The following is an 11760-nucleotide window of genomic DNA, read 5'->3' as shown; positions in this document are numbered from 1 at the left end:
TTTAAACATCTCTAGATCCACCTTTTAGTTTTCATCCTGGCTGCAATTGCTATGGTTCAAGACTCATCATCTTTAGCCTCAACTTTTATACACACTACTATATATAAAATAGATAACTAATAAGGACCTACTGTATAGCACAGGGAACTCTACTCAATACTCTGTAATGATCTATATGGGAAAAGAATCTAAAAAAGTGTGGATATATGTATATGTATAACTGATTCACTTTGCTGTACAGCAGAAACTAACACAACATTTTAAATCAACTATACTCCAATAAAAATTTATAAGTAAATAACTAAATTAAGTAGGCTAATAACTGGTCTCTTGCCCCTTCCAATTTTACCTTCCATAAACTGTCAGGATGATCTTCTCAAACATAAACCCAATCGTATTATGTGCTGCTTAATATCTTTCATTAGCTGATTATAACACTGTGACTTTGTTGAATTGAAGTGGGTAATGTGACTGTTGACTTCTAAGCTTTTAAAGTAACATCTGTATATAAATATGAAACATAACTAAAAAAATTAAATACAATATTGTAAGTTGTAAATGATGTGAAAAAAGACAGGACTATCAGAAAGGAAATTCATAATTACTAGTCTATGACACATAAAAAGACCTCCAAAGAAACCTTCGAAGATACTTTTGAAACAATATATTGAATTTAAAGTTATGTGAAGTATATTACAGAGATTCTCAAATAGGTCTGTGTTATTTTCATGTTCATAAAGGGTGTCACCACTGTATAAAAGAGTTTAAAAAGCACAGGATTTAAAAAGGTAGTAGAAAAGAATAAAAATAGCAATCTGTCTTCCAAACGTGCAAATTTACATGCTCATTCTAGCAAAACTTGTTTGAGTCAGGTTGGATTCATTTGTCATCTAAGAATTCATAAATCAATCCTAGAAACAATATAAACAAATTCTCTTGTGAAATTATTAAACCTTTTTTTACCACACCATTTTCTAATAGCTAGAATGCTTTACATCTTGGAAAGGTTGAATTCCAAAGCTATCCTACAGTATTTGTTGATTTATTTGACATCTAATTGTTGAGCCCTTTCCTTGGTTCTAATAATATAAAGATGAATAAAAATGGTCCCCAAGTTATAGCAGTTTATATTTACAGGAAAAAAAAACACATATAACCAAGTAGTCTTCCAACTGAATGAAAATGACTATGCAGAGTTTTGTCTATACAAGATACAGGTATGGTTTAAAGGAGTCATAATCAAGTTCCTTTAGGTGAGTGGAGAGAGAAGTTGCAAAGAAGAAATCTTTGACCTAGATCTTCAAGCAAAGGGAAGCTCTTTGAAATATAGAGTGGTTGAGAGGAAGGTTGCTGCAAGGTGACTAGAGATTAGCCCACTCTGGGACTCTAATTCCTGGATGACATTCATACTATAGATATCTGGTTATTTTTAAGCAACAAATTCTATGTAATATTTTTCTGGCATGAGCTTCCAAGTATAGCCAAGTCTAACCTTCAAAGTTTAAAGAAGTTTTAAAAAGGTGAAATATATCTAGTCATTTTACCTGTACTTTTGTCTTTGGGAAAGTGTTCTTAAATTATCTCAGGTAGATTTTTACCATTTTACTTCACGTAGAATGGTATATAAACTTCTCACAATTCTCAGTTTAAAGGAGAAAAATAATATGCACTCTAGAGATTAAATATGATAAAAATCACCAGCCCTCAGTTTCCTCATTTGTAAAGAAGGAATGCAAAACCACATACCACATAGGGTAACAGAAAGGATTATTACCTATATAAAGTGCTTAAAAGAGTGCCTGTCACACAGTAAACTCTAGGTAACTGTTATTTATTATACTATTCTGAATACTCATACATATTTTTTCAATGACTCTTGAAATAAGACAAAATAGACTATTTTTTGTGTTGTTACTTTGACTATATTTCTTGTTACCTTAATATAGACTTAGTTATTCACCATAGAACATTTAAAAAATTTATTTCATTCATAACATGTTACTTAAGGGTTAATTTTAGGTGGTCTGAGACGCTCTGTACCCAACCTATAACTTCCTGCATGAAGGGCCAAAGATGGCATCAGGGTATAAGTGGCTCCTGTGACTTCCAGCCCCGGAAGCATGTGGAGAGTAAGAGAGGTACATGGTTGGAAAGATACAGAGCCAGAGCCAGTGTGTGAAAAGCCCTTCCAATCTTACAGCTCATATATGAAAGAGACTTGACAAATGTTTTCCCAAATTAGATGGTGATTCTTAAATATCTATGTGATATTCCCAGTAATAGGTTATAAATCTAAAGCAATCATTTCTAAACCATCAATAAAAAATTCAGTCTAGGGGCTTCCCTGGTGGCGCAGTGGTTGAGAGTCCGCCTGCCGATGCAGGGGACACGGGTTCGTGCCCCGGTCTGGGAGGATCCCACATGCCGCGGAGCGGCTGGGCCCGTGAGCCATGGCCGCTGAGCCTGCGCGTCCAGAGCCTGTGCTCCGCAACGGGAGAGGCCACAACAGTGAGAGGCCCACGTACCGCAAAAAAAAAAAAAAATTCAGTCTACTCTGGTAGGAAAACTAAGGTCTTTTTTCAATTCTCTCTATAGAAAATAATTTACAAAGTTGCCATCATGGGAAAGTGGCATCATCAAATCAGTAAGTTTGCAGCCAAAATTTGCAGGCAAAAAGTCTTATAAAAATTAGTGTTAGTTAATGAATAAAAATATTGCTTTATTTCCTCATTTTTGTGATATTTGTGGTCTCAACTTTTAATAAGTTGTACTTTGATTTCTTCCTTTATTCTCAATAAGTAACCATACTGTACCAATTTTTACTCTCAATTTTGCAGTATTATTTTTTAAACAGTGGCCCTCAAATGGTCTTAGTTCAGAGCCCCTCTTTCTGAATGATGTTATGATACCTGATTGACAGTAAAGTGAGGCACAGAACCAAAAGTCACATAACCAGTAAGTGAGAGAGCAGGGCTAAATCTATACATGGTACGTGTGATGAGAAATGTGAGGATAACAACTATGTGTAAGGAACCCAGGGAAAACAGATAAAGTGTCCAATGCTATTGAGAAAAATGATAGGAAAAATAAATTATATGTATTTGCAGCCCAGAGAGACATGTCTTTGTGTACCAAGCAGGTTGAAGGGAGGAGAGGAGACTGGCAAAAGTGTAGAGATTGAGTGAGGAGATTCTCTGAGAACAGTTTGGGAGGGGGTGGGGAAGCAAAGCCAAGAAAGGGAGAGGAGAAGAGGGACTAAGAAAGAGATGAGAATCATGGGAGAGAAGGAGTGAGAGAAAATAAAGCTTTTGGTTTGACTCAACAATCTGTTAGTGTTCTGCCTCCAAAGAATAGACACCTACTTGAAACTTTGTATTTGAGTAATATTGTGTGAGGAACATATGTGAAGTATCTAGTGGAAATTTATTATTTGGCTCCCTTAATATGAGCTCACAGTTGAAAAAATTAAGAAAAATAAAGAAAATTTGATCATAAGAAGGAAGAAATAAAAACAATGGTTATTCCAGGTCTAAGTAAAAATTGTATACTTTGTAATATACAACAAAATAGCATCATTATAGCCTAAAGGGAGTTTTAAGCTAAAGCTCACAACTTCTGAGGAAACTTGGCTTATATTATGATAATAAGAAATAGATTTAAATAATGAAAAGTACCTTAATCACTTAATTATATTGCTGCAAGGAAACACCGAAACAAAAATAATCTGATGACATGAAATATTTTTTACAGATTATTTAAATATGTCCAATTGTTTCTCCTATTTTCCCCCTAAATTAGTTGATAAAAGATATCTTAGTCAAAGGCTGAGCCATGAACCAGAAAGCTCTTTATAATATTGGCACGCAATCCTTCATTTATTCATTCAAAAACTATTCAGTATCAATTGTGCTCCAAGCACTGTGCTTTGGACAAATGATGGTGGAGACAAAAAAATGGCTAGCGACACCAGGCACAATGGCTGCTCTCAGGGAATTTACATACTAATGGAGAGGCAGGCATTAATGAAATAACTACATAAATGAGTATACGAATACATTGTGAGATAAATACTGTAAAGGGAAGTAACCAAATGGGAAGACATTCCTGAGGATGTGTGTATCTGAAGTGGAAGTGATGGAGAGAGAATATTTTAGTACAGGGAATCAGTCATGTTGAGGTTATTGTGCCTTAGCCTAAGAACAAAGAAAGTAATTTAAAGGTGGAGATTGGATTAGGAAAAGTGTGAATGAAGAAAAGGTACTTATAGATGACAAGTAGGACAGCAGACAAACAGTGGCAGCTTGGGTTAGGTGGGAGCATTGGAGACAGAGAAATGGGAGTATTCAAGAAGTATTTAAGATAAAATATAAAAGATTTAGTGATAGACTGAATATAGGAGGGGTGATGATAAAGGAGGGCAGTGTCAGGAATGACTCATTCAGTTTGTGCTTCTAGATAAATGTTTCCATTTATTAAGATGGAAAACACCAGAAAGATGGGGTGAAAGGATGGCAGACATAAGGAAGGCTATATTATTGGGATTACGTTAGATTATTCCAAAGATCCACTGCTAACACAGCATTACGCTAGGACTCCAGGCACTACACCAAGCCACAATTACCTCTAATGATAAATGGCCATACAGGCATAAATCACTTAGTAGTGAGCAGTATTTCATCATCTTCACAGATAATTCTATAATAGGACCAAGGGAAGTGTAACAATGCAGATTACGTTCCGTTCTTTAGTTAGATGGTTTCTTCTGGCTTATATAATTGTTAATTTGGTAGCAGAATGGAAACAGAATATGTAAACATATGCAAGCGTCACGTTAGCCTTTTAAAAATCTATGCTAAATGTATTTTTCTTTACATTATTCCTGAGTAGCCTTTCTGGCAAATGTAGCTGGTTTATTATAATCTGTATTGATCTCATCTCCCAATATAATTTAAACCAGAATAAGACATTTCTTCTCAACAATAAAACAAAAATCTTGTTAGTCTTCATACGTGGCTTCAAAGTTGTTTATATGTAGAGAACCATGCAAGAAAATTATCCTTGCATATCCCAAACTGCATTTTTATATATTTCTCTTTTTTTGGATGATTACTAGCATATAAACTGGTGAGAATTATTTATCTCTATTCAACATTCAATAGATTTCAGCCTCTGCCAGACAATAATGTATTTGTTAATATGTTCTTCTGAATATAATCCTAACTATTATAGCCCCATTACTTTCCAAATTTATTTTAGTCCTTTAAGTGTGGATTCTAAGAACAGATGTTGAATACACATCCGATTTTGGTTCAATCATCTCATTCCTCATAGTGTTAAAAACTCAATAGGTCATGGAATTTTTAAAATTAGAGCTAATTTCAGATGAGAAAATTAAGGCCCTGAGGAATGAAGCCAGCCTTGCATGGTCACAGGAAGTTCCTGGCCAGATCAGAGCTCAGAGCTCGGCTGTAGCAGCATGGGTCCAGGCCTGTTTCTTCTGCTGCACTCCATGCTGCTTCTCCACTGCAATGGCCCCTGAGGCCATTTTATTTAACACTTACTAGATGCTGTATCAATTTATTGATAGTATCTCTAATGTTTGCCCACCTCTTATCCCACTTTTACAGATGAGCTCCCTGAGGCATAAAGAGATTAATACTCTACCCTAGTAAAGGGTGGAACTGTTATCTGACCCCTGAAGTCTGACTTTTGCATCAGTGCAGTTAACCAGTATACCACACTGCCTTTTTAGAAAAGCTCTCAAAAAAGCTGAACCTGAAAATGCTGCTCTCTTCTAATAATTTCTTTTACTAACTTTATATAAAATATACTTTATTTCATCAATGTGAATAATATTTTTCCTTGTTAAAATACAAGAAATTCTCATGAAAAATTAGTCAATAACATCTGCTAAACTTAACATACTTATCTCCTCATAGACTGACATTCTTTATATTCTTCAGAGGAAATCTTATTATTCTGACTATTGAGCCCAGTGTGAAGTCAGCATAGAATTCCCTAATAGCCTTTAGAAGTAGAATAAATTAATTCAATAAGGTTCTCGTCTGCTTAGTCTCCTTCTCTTTCATAGTGCGGAAGTAGTAAAGTAGTAAAGTCCAAAATAGACTCATTATAAGCTTATCATAATATACTTATTTGAACCACATTCAATCCTGCATTGTTCAAAAAGTCTTCCATTTAAACATCATTTTTTATTGCTGCAGATGTACATAGAAAAAATATTGCCTGAACTGCATTAAAACCAGCTGATGTTTTATGAGATTTTCTACCATGATATTCTCTAGACATTGAAGGTCTGTTAGAACAATGGAGGAATATGACAAAAGAGGAGGAAAATAATTGTTGAACTAGGTGCTAGATATTTTCATATATATGATCTCCTGTTTATCACGGCACTAAGATATTTGCATACATACATTTCCTTCATTTTGCAAATAAGGCAACTAAGGTACAAAGAGGGAAAATGCAGCCCACAGCCAATTAGAGACAAATTCAGGACCCAGGTATAGGAATACCTGTAAGAGAGCTGAAGCTTTCCCCACTGTTTTATGCCAGATAGTCTGCAAATGTATAGATAGTGTCTAAAGTTTTCAAGGAAAAGAGAAATAAGGGGAAAATTGGCTTAAAGAATCAGGAGCGTTTTATGGGAAGGTATGTAGAAGGGAGAGGTGATGTGGAGAATAGTATGGGTGAGAGTGAGAAGCAGGGAGAGAGAGGGAGAGAGTGAGTGAGAGTGAGAATGAGAATGAGTGAGAGACAGACACCACACACGGTGGGAGACAGGGAGTGTGGGGAGGAGAGGTTGGAGTTCCAGAATGAGAGGGGTGAGAAAAATATTTTCCGGGAGTTACTGTATGGCATAGATGAGAGACAGTATCTAATGCTGACATGTTGAAAATTGCCTTCACAACTCATGGACTTTTGTGTATCTTTAAAGCCAGAGCAAAGATTTAACTTTTTTCTGATAGGATGTTGTTACTTATTTTAATGTAATTTTGCATAAACTCTGGAACATATGAGTCCTCAATATTAGTGTCACACATTAATGATCTATACTGATAATAAATTCATTCATAGATATTCCTCCATATTACCTTCTGCCTTTTTCATTCTTTGTACTACAAGGGAAAGGTAGAGAAGATAAAAGACTACCCTAGACTTAGAAACGTACCTATAGTACTTTGTTACACTATAGGAATCACTGCAAATACAACAATATTAGCATTTTGGCTAAAATGAAGAATGTTGAGTTTTACAATATTTTGAGTTGTTTAATGTAAACATTAATAGTGAAAAGTGAGATAATTAGCTACCGTACATCTGAATGGATATAGAAAATATGCTTCTCTCATTCCCCAACGTTTTTTACAGATATACTCAGCTCTATGCTATAATTCCCTTTTCCCAACCTTTAGATGTTCATCATTTATTCATTTGTATATCATCTGTTGGTCCAAAACTTCCCTGGTTTTGTTCATCCATCCACTTAACAAAAAGGAGTGAGTGCCTACTCTGTGCTAAATTCCCCATGGAGGACTACCTCTTGCTCCTGCTCTATTCCTTTGCTGCTTTGTGAGCTGGTTATCTTGTATTAAGCAAAAGAATAAACATAATCACAATGGATCTTAGACTTCCTTCCCTCTCCTAATGTGGGACTACCTACTATATCATTATAAAAAGATGGTGAAACAATTTCAGCCCAGGAAGATATGTTCTATTTTTAAGCAGAAAATACAAAGTAGCTTTTAGGAACTTACCCCTTTTCAAATGAAATAGCCTCCTTCCACTAAGGCTTAAAAGTGGCTTAGAAATTTGAAGAGAGCTTTGCAGTTTAAAAGAAAAGTGTAGAAGGTGAAAAGCCTTCTCAAATTGTGGGTTATATGGGGGATTGGAAATATTTGGGTCATGAGTCCTCTAAATGCCCTTAGTTTACTGTTGGCTACTTATTTAGTGTCCCAGGGAACAGAATACACACCCCTCCCCACCATCCTTGGAAGATACCCCAAGATACTAACAAGTCAAATCTTAAAGAGAAAGCATGTTTTTCACATATAGCTTCAGAAAATTGTAGGCACCCTGGGAAAAAATAGAAAAGAATAATAGAGCCTTTAAATGAGGTAATCAGGAAATTTAATATACTACTATAATTTTTAAAATATATCTGTAAAATATTTAACATTCTACTCTATGAACAGAGATATGTTTATAGAACATTGTTTTAAATGTTGATGCTGCAATTGTAAAACAAGATCTCATACTAAGCTGGAGAAAACAGTTTAGAAAATTTCCCAAAGTTGTTATTTAACTAAACAGATTCTCTGACCATGGTAATGTAACACTAGAGTACAATTTTTAAATTTAACTAAAAAATAACTACAAAACTTTTAAAATACAATCTTGATCACAGAAAAAATTTTAAATTTCAAATTACACTAACAGACTACTCATTTAGTTTTAGAACATCGCATATGAAAATTTATGAGATGACATTAAGAGTAGCTATTTGGGCAGCAGTGGACATCAAGTTTAATAGTGAATTGTTAGTAATGCTGTCTAATTGAGCTTTCCACAATGATGGAAATGTTCTCTGCATTGTTCAGCGTGGTAGCCACTAGCCACATATTACTATTGAGCACTTGAAATATGACTAATATAACTAAAGAACTGAATTTTATGTGGAAAATTCATAGTGAAAAATGCTCATGTTATTTAACATGAAATAATAGAAACAAACTAAGCACTCAGCTCCAAAGTTTTTTTTAAAAGACATTAATATTAGAATTAAAAATTGCTTAAAATTAGAAGTACATTAGAATTTATGAGTAAATCCAAATTCAGGCAGGATATTTAAAGAAAGTGAGAGGCCACCCCTAAAGTCACACATCAAGAATGAGAAAGACATTATAACCAAAATGCAAAGATATTTTTTAAAGGATAAAAGGAGAATCTCTTCTAATTGGGAAATTTTCAATAAATGTGGCAATTGTCTAGCAAAGTATAAATTATGAAAATTGACTTGAAAATGTGTTTGCATCACTTAACCATTTAAAAAAAACCCTAAAATATGTACTAGACCAAATTTTTTAAATAGGTAATTATTTAGGTATGTGACATGTCCCATATCATTGACAAAGATTGTCTTCCTAGAACTAATTTCGAAAGCTAAAAATGGTTTGATATGCACTCTTAACATGTTATTCAAAGAATAAACTATATTTTAATGTAAGGTATAGAAGGAAAATTCCCAGAAAAATCTTTGAGAATTTCATACAGCAGAATGAAATGCCACAAACAAATTGTACTTGTGCTAGGAAAGCAAGAATGACTAACATTAGGAAAAAAATACCTTATTAAATCCATCATACAAAGAAGTTTAAGAGAATTTATTTTTTAAAAAGCTATAATCAGGGCTTCCCTGGAGGCGCAGTGGTTGAGAGTCCGCCTGCCGATGCAGGGGACACGAGTTCGTGACCCGGTCCGGGAGGATCCCACATGCCACGGAGCGGCTGGGCCTGTGAGCCATGACCGCTGAGCCTGTGCGTCCAGAGCCTGTGCTCCGCAACGGGAGAGGCCACAGCAGTGAGAGGCCCACGTACCGCAAAAAAAAAAAAAAAAAAGCTATAATCATCTTAATTAATTTGATGAAATTTAACATCTGTTCCCTACTCCACTAACTAGTGTTTCTAAAAAACATATTTCTCCTAACATGAGTGAAAATTACCAATTTGGACCAACAGTAGACATCAATTTTAGTGGTAGAATTCTATGGCAGTGCTGTCCAGTGCTTATAGCAATGGTAGCGATGTTCTCCTCACTGTCCAATAGAGTAGGCACTAGTCAAATGTGGCTATTGATTAGTTGAAATGAGGCTAATGGTATTGTAGAACTACATTTTAAATTTTATTTAATTTTAAGCAATTTAAATATAACTTTAAATACCATATGTAGCTAGTGACTACTATACTAGAAAGTGCAATCCCAGACACAAACCTCTTAAATTCATGAATATATTTAGGGAGTGCCAGCTAAGTACCATGAACTCTGCTGTGTTCTGAGAAAACAAGGGTGGTTGGATAGACCTCACTCCTTCCATCATGACACTAACTTTCAATTTATCTCAATATAAACAGCAGTATTATGAAGAATTCTCACAGATTTTGTTTTGCATGTTGATCTTCTGAAAAAAATATGCAAAATTTGAAAGTAAAGGTCTAAATAGAAATTTACATCTAGTTTTATATAAATAAAATTCCACTAGAATGAAAGCTTCTTGAAGTCTGGGTTTTTCTTTTGTTCACTACTATATGTCCTTGCTTTAGAACAGGGTATGGAACACAGAGAACATTCATTAAATCTTTGATGAGAGAGAGAGAAAAAAAGGAAAGAAAGAAAAAAAAAGATAGGAAGGAAAAAAGGGCGGTACTGAGGGCGAAAGGAAGAATAAGTGTATGTTTTTTCTATCATATCTTACAATGTTGGATTATGGCATCGGTATTAAATTATATGTTTACATTGATAAGATAAATAATGTAAGAACAGATAACCCCTGAGTTGTGTATAAGGCTATATCTGTTAGGTCCACATAAGATTGCTCCAAACATTTAATACTAAGGTGTTCTAGAGGTGTTAAAGGACCTTTTAACATTTTGACCAAAGCAAATATACTTCGGGATTCCCTATTGCTATTAATTACCAATTTTATGTTATTCTAGTCAAAGCGATTTGCAAATCAAAGAGAACTATTATGCATTTAATACTATTGCTTTTAGAATGGAGTCTTATGTTCAACAAGCTTACCAAATACTGAGTTGGGAAATAAAGAGAATGGCAGGCATAATTAACAAGTCATTTGAGGAGGTTGGTGATCTTTGGAGACAGGAAGGTCTGGACGCAATGAAGGTCAAAATGACTGCAACTCCATGATTTTTAAGGTATAAGGAAAGGGGATGTACTTTAGAGTTAGATTGATCTGAATTCTGATTCTTTCTCTGCCAAGTACTGATTCTGTGATTAGATTCACCATCTGTAAATTTCCATGATGATAATACTTCACCAGAATGGTATAGCTGTTAAATCAAATATCGTTTTAAAGCACTGGGATTGAGTCTGACACATTGTCAGCATGTAATAAATGCAAATTCCAACATGGATACCATCTTTTCTTGGCTATTACCTCCCTACTCTTTTAGCAAAATGGTTTATTCCATGTTCAGATAGCATTTTGCACCAGGACAGTTTCTTTATCAATATCACCAGTAGCTATTGAATATCACCAGTAGCTCATTGAAACAACAGTGTTAATTATCATAGGAATATCATATTTGCTAGCATATTTGACTTTTCATTGCAATATAATCTTTTGTTTTACAAAGTTCTTCCATTTCTTGAAATTCTAGCCAATTACAGTGGGAATCTTTCTTGCCGTTCAAAAGCCAGTTGTGGGTAAATTATAAACAAGATCATACTTAGTTTGGTACAACTTTTCCATGTAACCCACATCCTCTGACCTTCCAAGAAATAAGTGAACCTTATCAATTCATAAATGTTACTTCTCAGCAAAGTTCTGTCTATACTGAATTCTTTTGAAGAATTTCCATTTTGACCTTGATGGACTCTTGCCTTATTCCTTCACAGTCCTTGATTGATCACAGGGAAAAGTAGGTTGGGCTCGAAAAATGAAAGATGAAGTAAGACTAAGACAACATTTCAACCCAATTTTTATTGACACTCATGTTCCAA

Source organism: Mesoplodon bidens (genome assembly GCF_964165515.1).
Source record: "Mesoplodon bidens genome assembly, chromosome: 11".
Classification (NCBI taxonomy): domain Eukaryota; kingdom Metazoa; phylum Chordata; class Mammalia; order Artiodactyla; family Ziphiidae; genus Mesoplodon; species Mesoplodon bidens.
The sequence above is the reverse complement of the archived record's forward strand: the minus strand, read 5'-3'. Positions refer to the sequence as shown.